Source organism: Anopheles funestus (genome assembly GCF_943734845.2).
Source record: "Anopheles funestus chromosome X unlocalized genomic scaffold, idAnoFuneDA-416_04 X_unloc_72, whole genome shotgun sequence".
NCBI lineage: Eukaryota > Metazoa > Arthropoda > Insecta > Diptera > Culicidae > Anopheles > Anopheles funestus.
In genome coordinates, this window is record NW_026045201.1 from 50,001 (window position 1) to 62,500 (window position 12,500).

Sequence of the window (12,500 nt, forward strand, 5' to 3'; positions counted from 1 at the left end):
CCCACAAATAGCACCCAGTTGGCCTAAGTTGGCCAAAAGTACCGATAGAGCACCCACAAGTAGCACCCAATTGGCCTATGTTGGCCAAAAGTACCGATAGAGTACCCACAAATAGCACCGAATGGGCCTAAGTTGGCCAAAAGTACCGATAGAGTACCCACAAATAGCACCGCGTTGGCCTAAGTTGGCCAAAAGTACCGATAGAGTACCCACAAGTAGCACTGAGTTGGCCTAAGTTGGCCAAAAGTACTGATAGAGTACCCACAAATAGCACCGAATGGGCCTAACATGGCCAAAAGTACCGATAGAGTACCCACAAATAGCACCGAATGGGCCTAACATGGCCAAAAGTACCGATAGAGCACCCACATATAGCACCCCATTGGCCTAAGTTGGCCAAAAGTACCGATAGAGTATCCACAAAGAGCACCCAATTGGCCTAAGTTGGCCAAAAGTACCGCCAAGTAGCACCATAGAGGCCCGAGTAGAGCGAAATGTGGGCCAAATTGAACATTTGAAAATTTTTACAAGTCCAAAAAATTTTCTAAGTCCAGAAAATTTTCTAAGTCCAAAGAGTTGGACAAATTTCCTTAGGCCCAAAGGTTGCACTGAATGTTCCTAAGTTGGCCATCAGTACCCATGAAGTATCGCGAAGGTTCACCCGAAAGACACAATATGCCCTAAAGTACCCACAGAGTACCCACAAGTTGCACCCAATTGGCCTAAGTTGGCCAAAAGTACCGACAAGTACCACCATAGAAGCCCGAGTAGAGCGAAATGTGGGCCAAAGTACCGAGTAGTTGCCACAAATGCCCAAATGGATACCAAAATGTGGTACCAAGTACCTAACTGTTGCAACAAATGCTAGCTTTCTGACCAAAAGCTGTGGGTCAATTTCGTAGAAGAACCGCCTAGGCGAAAAGGCAAAAATCGCCGAAGCAAAAAGGAGATACTCATAGGGCGCTTTACTAGAGTTGGGAACTTGAGAATTTTTGTGTCCGAGACTTTGGGCAACTTCGCGGCCGCCCCCTTAAAGTAAAAGATTTTCTCTGGGTGCCTAAAATTCGCAATTCCCGCAAAGTCGGGAAGACGTTAAAGTTTTTGCCCAAAAAATGGCCATCGATTTAAGGTGATTTTCCAATAAGAAAATGCTTCCTATTTTGAATTTTTTCGAATATTTCCTAAACTAAGCGTCGGAGCACATGGCCGTGGAGGAACTTTTGGTAGCTTTTGGCAAGGGCTATCGGATGAAATAATGCGAAAGGCCATCGGAGCGATATTGGATTAATGCGGGCCCATAAACGTACCTAAGAAGTGAAAATTGGTACCTTGCACGCAGGATGCAAGAAATGCTTGAGTGTTAACCATCATCGGTACCAAGTACCTAGGTTATATCGAGTGCGTAGATGGAAGTCGGTACCAAAGGGAAACCTTCCTAGGCTAGGTGCACGCAAGTGAGTATGGATCGATCAGTAGAAAGATGGGAAGCCATAGGAAACCTTCCTAGGCTAGGTGCACGCAAGTGAGTATGGATCGATCAGTAGAAAGATGGGAAGCCATAGGAAACCTTCCTAGGCTAGGTGCACGCAAGTGAGTATGGATCGATCAGTAGAAAGATGGGAAGCCCAAGGAAACCTTCCTAGGCTAGGTGCACGCAAGTGAGTATGGATCGATCAGTAGAAAGATGGGAAGCCATAGGAAACCTTCCTAGGCTAGGTGCACGCAAGTGAGTATGGATCGATCAGTAGAAAGATGGGAAGCCATAGGAAACCTTCCTAGGCTAGGTGCACGCAAGTGAGTATGGATCGATCAGTAGAAAGTGGGAAGCCCATTACCAAATGCCCTAGTGAAGACCGTAAACGAATATCATGAACCGAGAAGGAGCACCAAATGCCCTAGTGAAGACCGTAAACGAATATCATGAACCGAGAAGGAGCACCAAATGCCCTAGTGAAGACCGTAAACGAATATCATGAACCGATAAGGAGCACCAAATGCCCTAGTGAAGACCGTAAACGAATATCATGAACCGAGAAGTAGCAACGAATGCCTGAAAAAGTACCAAGTCCTCGGTATAGAGTAACGAGAGTTAACCGCCGTGATGTATGCAATGTGGGCAGCCATTGCATGGGTTCTGGACTTGGTTCGCGAATAACTTTTTTGCTAGACATCGGACAAAGTTGACGTGGAAGAACGAAATGTAGCATTTGATGCCACCTATCCAAAACTTTTTCAAGATTGAAGATCCGATCGATACAGCCTGAGTTATAGGCAAAAGTTGGTGCAAAAACGAGCATTTTTAATGGTGAAAAATCGGTACTCCTCGAATAGCTCCTGTTGGAAGCATCGGACCACATGGTCGTGGAGGAACATATTGTAGCGCGCGGTGTCAAGTATCGACACCCAAAACCGCATGTCCGATGGACGGAAAATGACCAAGTTATAGTGAAAACTTGGTTGCACCAAATTCCCGAAGAAGTGCAACGAGAAGGTGAATGCGATGGTTGTTCGTCGAATAGCTCCGGCCACAGACATGGTAGCGATTAGTGGTGCATGGAAGAAATCTAGCCACAAGTGCCATCTACCCATGGCCAGAAGAAAGTGTGGCCATATCTTGGATACCGGCGGAGCTATGGGGCAAATATGGGCCAAAAATGGTGCAAGTTGGACCAAAAATCCGACCAAGTGCGCGAGGCGCTTTCGTGAATAGCTCCGGCCACAGACATGGTAGCGATTAGTGGTGCATGGAAGAAATCTAGCCACAAGTGCCATCTACCCATGGCCAGAACAAAGTGTGGCCATATCTTGGATACCGGCGGAGCTATGGGGCAAATATGGGCCAAAAATGGTGCTAGTTGGACCAAAAATCCGAAAAAGTACCTAGGTAAATGCGATGGTTGTTCGTCGAATAGCTCCGGCCACAGACATGGTAGCGATTAGTGGTGCATGGAAGAAATCTAGCCACAAGTGCCATCTACCCATGGCCAGAAGAAAGTGTGGCCATATCTTGGATACCGGCGGAGCTATGGGGCAAATATGGGCCAAAAATGGTGCAAGTTGGACCAAAAATCCGACCAAGTGCGCGAGGCGCTTTCGTGAATAGCTCCGGCCACAGACATGGTAGCGATTAGTGGTGCATGGAAGAAATCTAGCCACAAGTGCCATCTACCCATGGCCAGAAGAAAGTGTGGCCATATCTTGGATACCGGCGGAGCTATGGGGCAAATATGGGCCAAAAATGGGTAAAATTGTACGGTCCAAAGCCAAGGGTAAATTTTTTTATTCCTCTAATAACTTCTAGCACAGACATTGAATCGGTTGGTGATGTATGGATGAAATGTAGCAAACAGTTGGAACTACCCATAAAATCTTAAAGATTGACGATCCAATGTATAGAACCGGAGTAATGTGCGATACTTGGTGAAAAATCGAGTGAAAAATTAGCTATAAACTGTTTTTGGCCCATAACTCGAATACTAGACATCGGAAGGGGGGGTCGTAGAACGATTTTTTGTTGCCCTATCGATTCCCTATCGAACGAGCAAAAGTTGTTTTTTTGACCAAAAAGGACCCCTACTCTAGTAAAATTGGCCTGATTTTACTAGTCCCCGGTACCCGTACAGGCAAAATGAGCAAAATGCTCAAGTATGAATGGTTTTTGGCCCATAACTCGAATACTAGACGTCGCAGGGGGGTGTCATGGAACAATTTTTGGTAGCCCTTGAAATTATCTATCGAATGACATATACTTGATTTTTGGCCAAAAAGTTCCCTAGACTAGTAAAAATCGCATCATTTTACTAGAGTCGGGTACCCTGGACGAAAAACCGCTATAATTGCGGTTTTTGGCTAATAACTCGAATACTAGACGTCGCAGGGGGGTGTCGTGGAACAATTTTTGGTAGCCCTTGAAATTATCTATCGAATGACATATACTTGATTTTTGGCCAAAAAGTTCCCTAGACTAGTAAAAATCGCATCATTTTACTAGAGTCGGGTACCCTGGACGAAAAACCGCTATAATTGCGGTTTTTGGCTAATAACTCGAATACTAGACGTCGCAGGGGGGTGTCGTGGAACAATTTTTGGTAGCCCTTGAAATTATCTATCGAATGACATATACTTGATTTTTGGCCAAAAAGTTCCCTAGACTAGTAAAAATCGCATCATTTTACTAGAGTCGGGTACCCTGGACGAAAAACCGCTATAGTTGCGGTTTTTGGCTAATAACTCTAATACTAGACGTCGGAGGGGGGTGTCGTGGAACAATTTTTGGTAGCCCTTGAAATTATCTATCGAATGACATATACTTGATTTTTGGCCAAAAAGTTCCCTAGACTAGTAAAAATCGCATCATTTTACTAGAGTCGGGTACCCTGGACGAAAAACCGCTTAAGTTGCGGTTTTTGGCTAATAACTCGAATACTAGACGTCGCAGGGGGGTGTCGTGGAACAATTTTTGGTAGCCCTTGAAATTATCTATCGAATGACATATACTTGATTTTTTGACCAAAAAGTTCCTAGACTAGTAAAAATCGCATCATTTTACTAGAGTCGGGTACCCTGTACGAAAAACCGCTATAGTTGCGGTTTTTGGCCAATAACTCGAATACTAGACGTCGGAGGGGGGTGCCGTAGAACAATTTTTTGTAGCCCTTGAAATTACCTTTCGAATGATATATAGTGGTTTTTTGGTCAAACAGTGACCCCGAGACTAGTAACCCTCCATACACAAAACCGCCTAAAAAGTTTTGGTTTTGCAAAATTTTGAAAAGTGCGTCAAAAAAATTTTTTCAAAAAGTACCAAATCGTGATCAGAACTCACTATAGACCATAAAAAGTGAAATCCGATGGTCATTTGCAACACTTGGTCAATCGAGAAAAATTTCACTTTTTTACTAGAGTCGGGTACCCTGAACGAAAAATCGCTCAAGTGATGGTTTTTGGCCAATAACTCGAATACTAGACGTCGGAGGGGGGTGCCGTAGAACAATTTTTTGTAGCCCTTGAAATTACCTTTCGAATGATATATAGTGGTTTTTTGGTCAAACAGTGACCCCGAGACTAGTAACCCTCCATACACAAAACCGCCTACAAAAACTTTGTTTTGAAAAATTTTGAAAAGTTCAAAAAAATTTTTTTTTCAAAAACTACTAAAACGTGATAAGAACTTACTATAGACCATAAAAAGTGATATCCGATGATAATTTGCAAAAGTTGGTAACTAGTAAAAAATTTCACTTTTTTACTAGAGTCGGTGCAACGAGAAAAAAAAAGTCCGTGATGGAGAAAAATGGCACGTTTTCCACGCCTGTACGCTTTCGTTTACTATATAGGGGGTAGGTGAGCCAGAAGCATGATTTTGACTGAGTATGTATCTTTATGAATTGGACCCTTCTAAATCGATTGAGACTACCCCCAGGACGATCGGACGACTGCTTCTGGCTCAAAATGTGGTTTTTAGATTTTGATCGTCAATTATGAGAGAAAAAATCGATTAGAAGTAAAGATACGAAATGCTTGGTCTAAGTTGGGAAACGACTTCGGATATTTGTTGGACGTTGTCGTAGAAGGTCCGAGGACCAAGGAAAAGTGATTTCCAAGTGGATTTATGCACTATTAGTCGATGGTAAGATGTGAAATTAGTAGAACTTACCATACAGTTTGCGAAGTTGAAGCAATCGGTTGGTGAATATGGTACTGTCTGTCCAATTTGGTGGTTCGGAATGAGTGAAACGATGTTGATGATGGATAGACGTTCCGATTGCCCCCGATCGGGGAACAAATAGTGGTCTTTAAGGTCCAAGTACCTATGTTTTGGTAAGCAGAACTGAGAGTTAAAGGATGAAAGTCGGCCATTCCTAATATCATCCTATCGGTGGTTCGCGAGTTGTTTGAGGACCGGAGCAGCTCGCGATGAAACGGTCCTAGGGTATTGGTTATCCATCCAAGGAAGAGTAAATGCGATCCTAGATGTGTGTCGTTGGCCGTTCTACCGGCATCGCCTATAGATGAGATATCGACGGGCATGCCTTACTCGAAAGTTGAATTCTAGGATCGATGGTCAAACAGACCTATGAGCGATAAACCAAACTGAACACGTATTGATGTCGGCTTTTCCTATCATTTGATGCCGCAGGTTGTTTAGGGACCGGAGCAACTTGCGGCCGAGACGGTCCCCGGGGGTTTCTTTCTCCAAGGAGTGGAAACTATTAAGCAAGAGTTGTAGCAAGATACGATCCTCTGATGTGTCGTTGGCCGTTCATGCGGTATCGCCTGTCGATGAGATATCGATGGGCATGCCTTACTCTACCGACCTTCTAATTGAGAGTATTAATCAGGGATCGATGGTCAAACAAGACCAATGAGCGATAAACCAAACTGAACACGTATTGATGTCGGCTTTTCCTATCATTTGATGCCGCAGGTTGTTTAGGGACCGGAGCAGCTTGCGACCGAGACGGTCCCCGGGGGTTTCTTTCTCCAAGGAGAAGAAACGATTAAGCAAAAGTTGTAGCAAGATACGATCCTCTGATGTGTCGTTGGCCGTTCAAGCGGTATCGCCTGTCGATGAGATATCGATGGGCATGCCTTACTCTCCCGACTGGATTACTGAGAGTTTAATCAGGGATCGATGGTCAAACAGACCAATGAGCGATAAACCAAACTGAACACTTATTGATGTCGGCATTTCCTATCATTTGTCGCAGGTTGTTTAGGGACCGGAGCAGCTTGCGACCGAGACGGTCCCCGGGGGTTTCTTTCTCTAAGGAGTGGAAACGATTAAGCAAAAGTCGTAGCAATAATCGATCACCTGATGTGTCGTTGGCCGTTCTTGCGGTATCGCCTGTCGATGAGATATCGATGGGCATGCCTTACTCTCCTGACTGTTTAATTGAGAGTTATAATCAGGGATCGATGGTCAAAAAGACCTATGAGCGATAAACCAAACTGAACACGTGTTGATGTCGGCATTTCCTATCATTTGTCGCAGGTTGTTTAGGGACCGGAGCAGCTTGCGACCGAGACGGTCCCTTCCCGAAAGATGGTGAACCGAGTCGTCTGGCGTAAAAACCGGACGACTCGAAAGGGCTTGACCCTTTCAAGTGAGCGATAATCACATTCTACGCTCAGTTCGACAGCTACAAGGCAATCACTCGCTATGTTCAGAGCTAATACATGCAACATGCCGGCATTGTTTCCACCGACGCATGGATTCAAGACTGGTGCACTTATTAGTTAAACCGTTCGCCTCCGGGTGTTTCGAGTTCAAGTCTGGATGAGGATTGATCTTGCTGGTAATAGCTTGAGCCCCTGAATAAGGGGTCGAAGCGTACATCTTGAGACCATGTACAACATATTACCAAATCGGCACCATGGGTTCGGGTGCAAGTGATGTAACCGTGAAAGATGTTGAGCAGCCCAACATCGGTTTACACACGCATAATAGGAAGGCAGCGCTGTCGACTGGTCAGTCGTGTAAGAAGTGTGCATTATCGATCACAAATATATTGGTGATCTGTAGGTTGCGCATACACCATGCCCGGTGTAAAGTGCCGTGGTCCCCCCCGGGGGGCTGCATCAAACCGTTCGCCACGCGAACTACCCAATGGAACGAACTCTATGCATTTAATAAGAAGAAGAGATGATAATGAAACACGGTCGATTTAAGAGTTGAAAACGTTGAAATACCTATAAGCAAGTCTTAAGTTGGTGGTGACCGTTACGCCCCAACAAATTGGTGCCTTACCCTACACCAAAGAGCCATTCAACATGGTTCAAGTGAGCGATAATCACGCTCTACGCTCAGTATGACAGCTGCAAGGCAATCACTCGCTAAGTTCAGAGCTAATACATGCAACACGCCGGCATTGTTTCCACCGACGCATGGATTCAAGACTGGTGCACTTATTAGTTAAACCGTTCGCCTCCAGGTGTTTCGAGTTCAAGTCTGGATGAGGATTGTTCTTGCTGGTAATAGCTTGAGCCCCTGAATAAGGGGCCGAAGCGTACATCTTGAGAGTAAATGTACAACATATTACCAAATCGGCACCGTGGGTTCTGGTGCAAGTGATGTAACCATGAAAGATGTTGAGCAGCCCAACATCGGTTTACACACGCATAAGGGGTTTATTGTTATCTGTAGGTTGCGCATACACCATACCCGGTGTAAAGTGCCGTGGTCCCCCAGGGGGCTGCATCAAAACGTTCGCCATGCGAACTACCCAATGGAACGAACTCGATGTATTGAAAGAGATGAACAATTAATAGCGAGAATAGGGGCCCGGAAGCAATTCCGCGGCCCTACGGTCGATTCAAGAGTTGAAACGTTGTACAATCGTGGATAGCACCTAGTGCTAATATGGTGAGAGATAATGTGTGAGGAAATTTAGTTTCCTAAAGTTTAGTTAGTGGTTTCCGTTGTGCCCTAACAAACTTAAAGTTGGTGGTGACCGTTACACCCCAACAAATTGGTGCCTTACCCAACACCAAAGAGCCATTCCATATGGTTCTAGAGAGAGAGAGTTGTGTGGAAATTTATTTCCCACTAAGCGAGTGTGTGTCTGTAGTGGAACGAATTCTGGTTGATCCTACCAGTAATATACGCTTGTCTCAAAGGTTAAGCCATGCATGTCTAAGTACAAACATAAATGAATGTGAAACCGCATAAGGCTCAGTATAACAGCTATAATTCACAAGATCATCCTACCACTAGTTACTTGGATAACTGTGGAAAATCCAGAGCTAATACATGCAACATGCCGGGACTGTTGCCCTCGCGGGTAGCTGAACTGGTGCACTTATTAGTTAAACCAATCGCCTCCGGGCGGCTTGAGTTGAAGTCTGGATAAGGACGCAGATCGTATGGTCGCTTGTCGACTGACGACAGATCTTTCAAATGTCTGCCCTATCAACTATTGATGGTAGTGTAGAGGACTACCATGGTTGCGACGGGTAACGGGGAATCAGGGTTCGATTCCGGAGAGGGAGCCTGAGAAATGGCTACCACATCCAAGGAAGGCAGCAGGCGCGTAAATTACCCAATCCCAGTACGGGGAGGTAGTGACGAGAAATAACAATATGGACCTCTCTAACGATGGTCCATAATTGGAATGAGTTGAGTATAAATCCTTCAACAAGGATCAAGTGGAGGGCAAGTCTGGTGCCAGCAGCCGCGGTAATTCCAGCTCCACTAGCGTATATTAAAGTTGTTGCGGTTAAAACGTTCGAAGTTGATTGCCCGTCCAGACACGTGACCGCCACGGGCGCCCGGTTACACGCCGGGGCCGTTCGTGCGCGCGCTCACGGCTGCGACTCACAATGGTGTACTTGGGCGTTACTCTGTGAACGAGTACCGTGCTACCGGTTAACTCCGGCACGGGCTCCTCATGGTGCTCAAGATACTCACATTTACCTTGAACAAATTAGAGTGCTCAAAGCAGGCTAAGACAAAGCGTCCGGCCCCCCCGTGGGGTTGGCGTTGGCCGAGAATAATCTTGCATGGAATAATGGAATATGACCTCGGTTTATACGATTTCGTTGGTTTGTCAGAAACCTAGAGGTAATGATTAACAGAAGTAGTTGGGGGCATTGGTATTACGGCGCGAGAGGTGAAATTCGTAGACCGTCGTAGGACCAACTGAAGCGAAAGCGTTTGCCATGGATGCTTTCTTTAATCAAGAACGAAAGTTAGAGGATCGAAGGCGATTAGATACCGCCCTAGTTCTAACCGTAAACGATGCCAATTAGCAATTGGGAGACGCTACCCCTATTCGGTGCTCTCAGTCGCTTCCGGGAAACCAAAATCGGGTTCCGGGGGAAGTATGGTTGCAAAGTTGAAACTTAAAGGAATTGACGGAAGGGCACCACAAGAAGTGGAGCTTGCGGCTTAATTTGACTCAACACGGGAAAATTTACCAGGTCCAAACTTATCGAGGTAAGACAGATTGATAGCTCTTTCTCAAATTTAAGGGTAGTGGTGCATGGCCGTTCTTAGTTCGTGGAATGATTTGTCTGGTTAATTCCGATAACGAACGTGACTCAAACATGCTAACTAGAACGCTGTCAGCAGTGCGCCTCCGGGCGCACCTGACGTTACAGCCGGGCGGCGCCTTCACGGGCGGTCGTCGGCTACGTTTGCCCTGCTTAGCGGGACAACTTGTGTTTAGCAAGCTGAGAATGAGCGATAACAGGTCCGTGATGCCCTTAGATGTTCTGGGCTGCACGCGTGCTACAATGTGGGTCGCAGCGTGTTCTCGCCAATAGGCGCCCCCATTCCGAGAGGAACGGGAAATCACTAAAATGCCCATCTAGTCGGGATTGGGGACTGCAACGGTCCCCATGAACCTGGAATTTCTAGTAAGCACTAGTCATTAGCTAGTGCTGATTACGTCCCTGCCCTTTGTACACACCGCCCGTCGCTACTACCGATGGATTATTTAGTGAGGTTTCTGGAGGCTTACCTTCCGCGGTTCCTTCGTGAGCTGCAGCTGGCATGGCTGAAGTTGACCGAACTTGATGATTTAGAGGAAGTAAAAGTCGTAACAAGGTTTCCGTAGGTGAACCTGCGGAAGGATCATTACTGATGATCGTCCGCGAGTGACCAACCATGGGCTGCCTTCGGTGTAGCTCGGTCGCTCGCTTGCTATGTGTCAGAATTTGTTGAAAGCCAACTCGTTCGTTGTACACTTTGATGGGTGACCATCACTGTGTCTCCGTGCCGAGCTAGATCTCCCCTAGCCGTAAGGCACTTGAACGCCCCTTCGACGACGAGTTGCATGTGTGTGGTATGTGTCAGAATCTGGTGAAGCTTTCTGCATGTGATGTGCCTTGTGTGGATCCGTGGCCATTGCATTGTGTCTGGTGCTTAGATACCCAGACACTTAGAACGCTTGCGCGGAAAGCAAACTCGATCGTTGTACACTTTGATGGGTGACCATCACTGTGTCTCCGTGCCGTGCTAGATCTCCCCTAGCCGTAAGGCACTTTGAACGCCCCTTCGACGACGAGTTACAAGAGTGTGGTATGTGTCATAATCTGGTGAAGCTTTCTGCATGTGATGTGCCTTGTGTGGATCCGTGGCCATTGCATTGTGTCTGGTGTGTAGGTACCCAGACACTTAAGCAAACTCGATCGTTGTACACTGTGATGGGCGAGCATCACTGTGTCTCCGTGCCGTGTAAGAGCTCCCCTGGCCATCAGGCACTTGAAAGGTCCTTCGACGACGAGTTACAATAGTGGTGTGTTAGATACGTCAGGTGATGGTATCTACTGTTGTGCAATACGTATCCGGCCACGGCACGGAACGAACGGGAACTGTGGTGCAGACATACAAAGAGTTAAGCCTATTAGTCATTAACTCTAAGGACGGGGCCATGGGGCGGTACGCAAAGGATACGGATGAGCGAGTATGCAGGCCCAATACTCAATAGCTCGATCCGATCCAAGCACATGAGTTGACTGCGGCGCCAGGTTAACCAATGTGCTAGATTCTATTTGGCCAGTAGAATCTTGTGTCTTATGCGATTTGATACCAAGACACCAGAACGAAAGTTAGTTGAAGAGTTATTAAACTCTTATGAAGTATGGTTGTGCAATCACAACTTATGACTTTAACCTATAAAGTGGATATGGACTTGCAATTATAACATGGAATCTCTACACACCCCATGAGCTCGATCCAATCCACGCACACGAGTTGCCTGAGTAGCGACAGGTATACCGATGTGCAATACGTATCCGGCCACGGCACGGAACGAACGGGAACTGTGGTGCAGACATACAAAGAGTTAAGCCTACTAGTCATTAACTCTAAGGACGGGGCCATGGGGCGGTACGCAAAGGATACGGATGAGCGAGTATGCAGGCCCAATACTCAATAGCTCGATCCGATCCAAGCACATGAGTTGACTGCGGCGCCAGGTTAACCAATGTGCTAGATTCTATTTGGCCAGTAGAATCTTGTGTCTTACGCGATTTGATACCAAGACACCAGAACGAAAGTTAGTTGAAGAGTGATTAAACTCTTATGAAGAATGGTTGTGCAATCACAACTTATGACTTTAACCTATAAAGTGGATATGGACTATCAATTATAACATGGGGCACACACCATGTTCTCGATCCAATCCACGCACACGAGTTGCCTGAGTAGCGACAGGTATACCGATGTGCAATACGTATCCGGCCATAGGCACGGAACGAACAGGAACTGTGGTGCAGACATACAAGGGCCATGGGGCGGTACGCAAAGGATACGGATGAGCGAGTATGCAGGCCCAATACTCAATAGCTCGATCCGATCCAAGCACATGAGTTGACTGCGGCGCCAGGTTAACCGATGTGCTAAGAGAGTTGTTCCTGGGCCTTCAAAGTGACTTCAAAACTATCTTAGCGAATGGTGGCCATGGGCGTAGACATGAGCCACAAGTCACAAGGCCTGGGACTATTGGGTAATAAAGACAACTTAGTCAGAAAGTTAGTCTTTGGACGTACCACCG

The 12,500-nt window shown here is 46.3% G+C and overlaps 1 long non-coding RNA gene across 1 annotated transcript in view; it reads left to right on the forward strand.

Annotated features, from left to right (window-relative positions):
* The window catches only part of LOC125774013 (uncharacterized), an 88,226-nt gene that overhangs the window by 49,264 nt on the left and 26,462 nt on the right, over positions 1–12,500 (forward strand). The gene's annotated exons all lie outside the window — the stretch shown is intronic.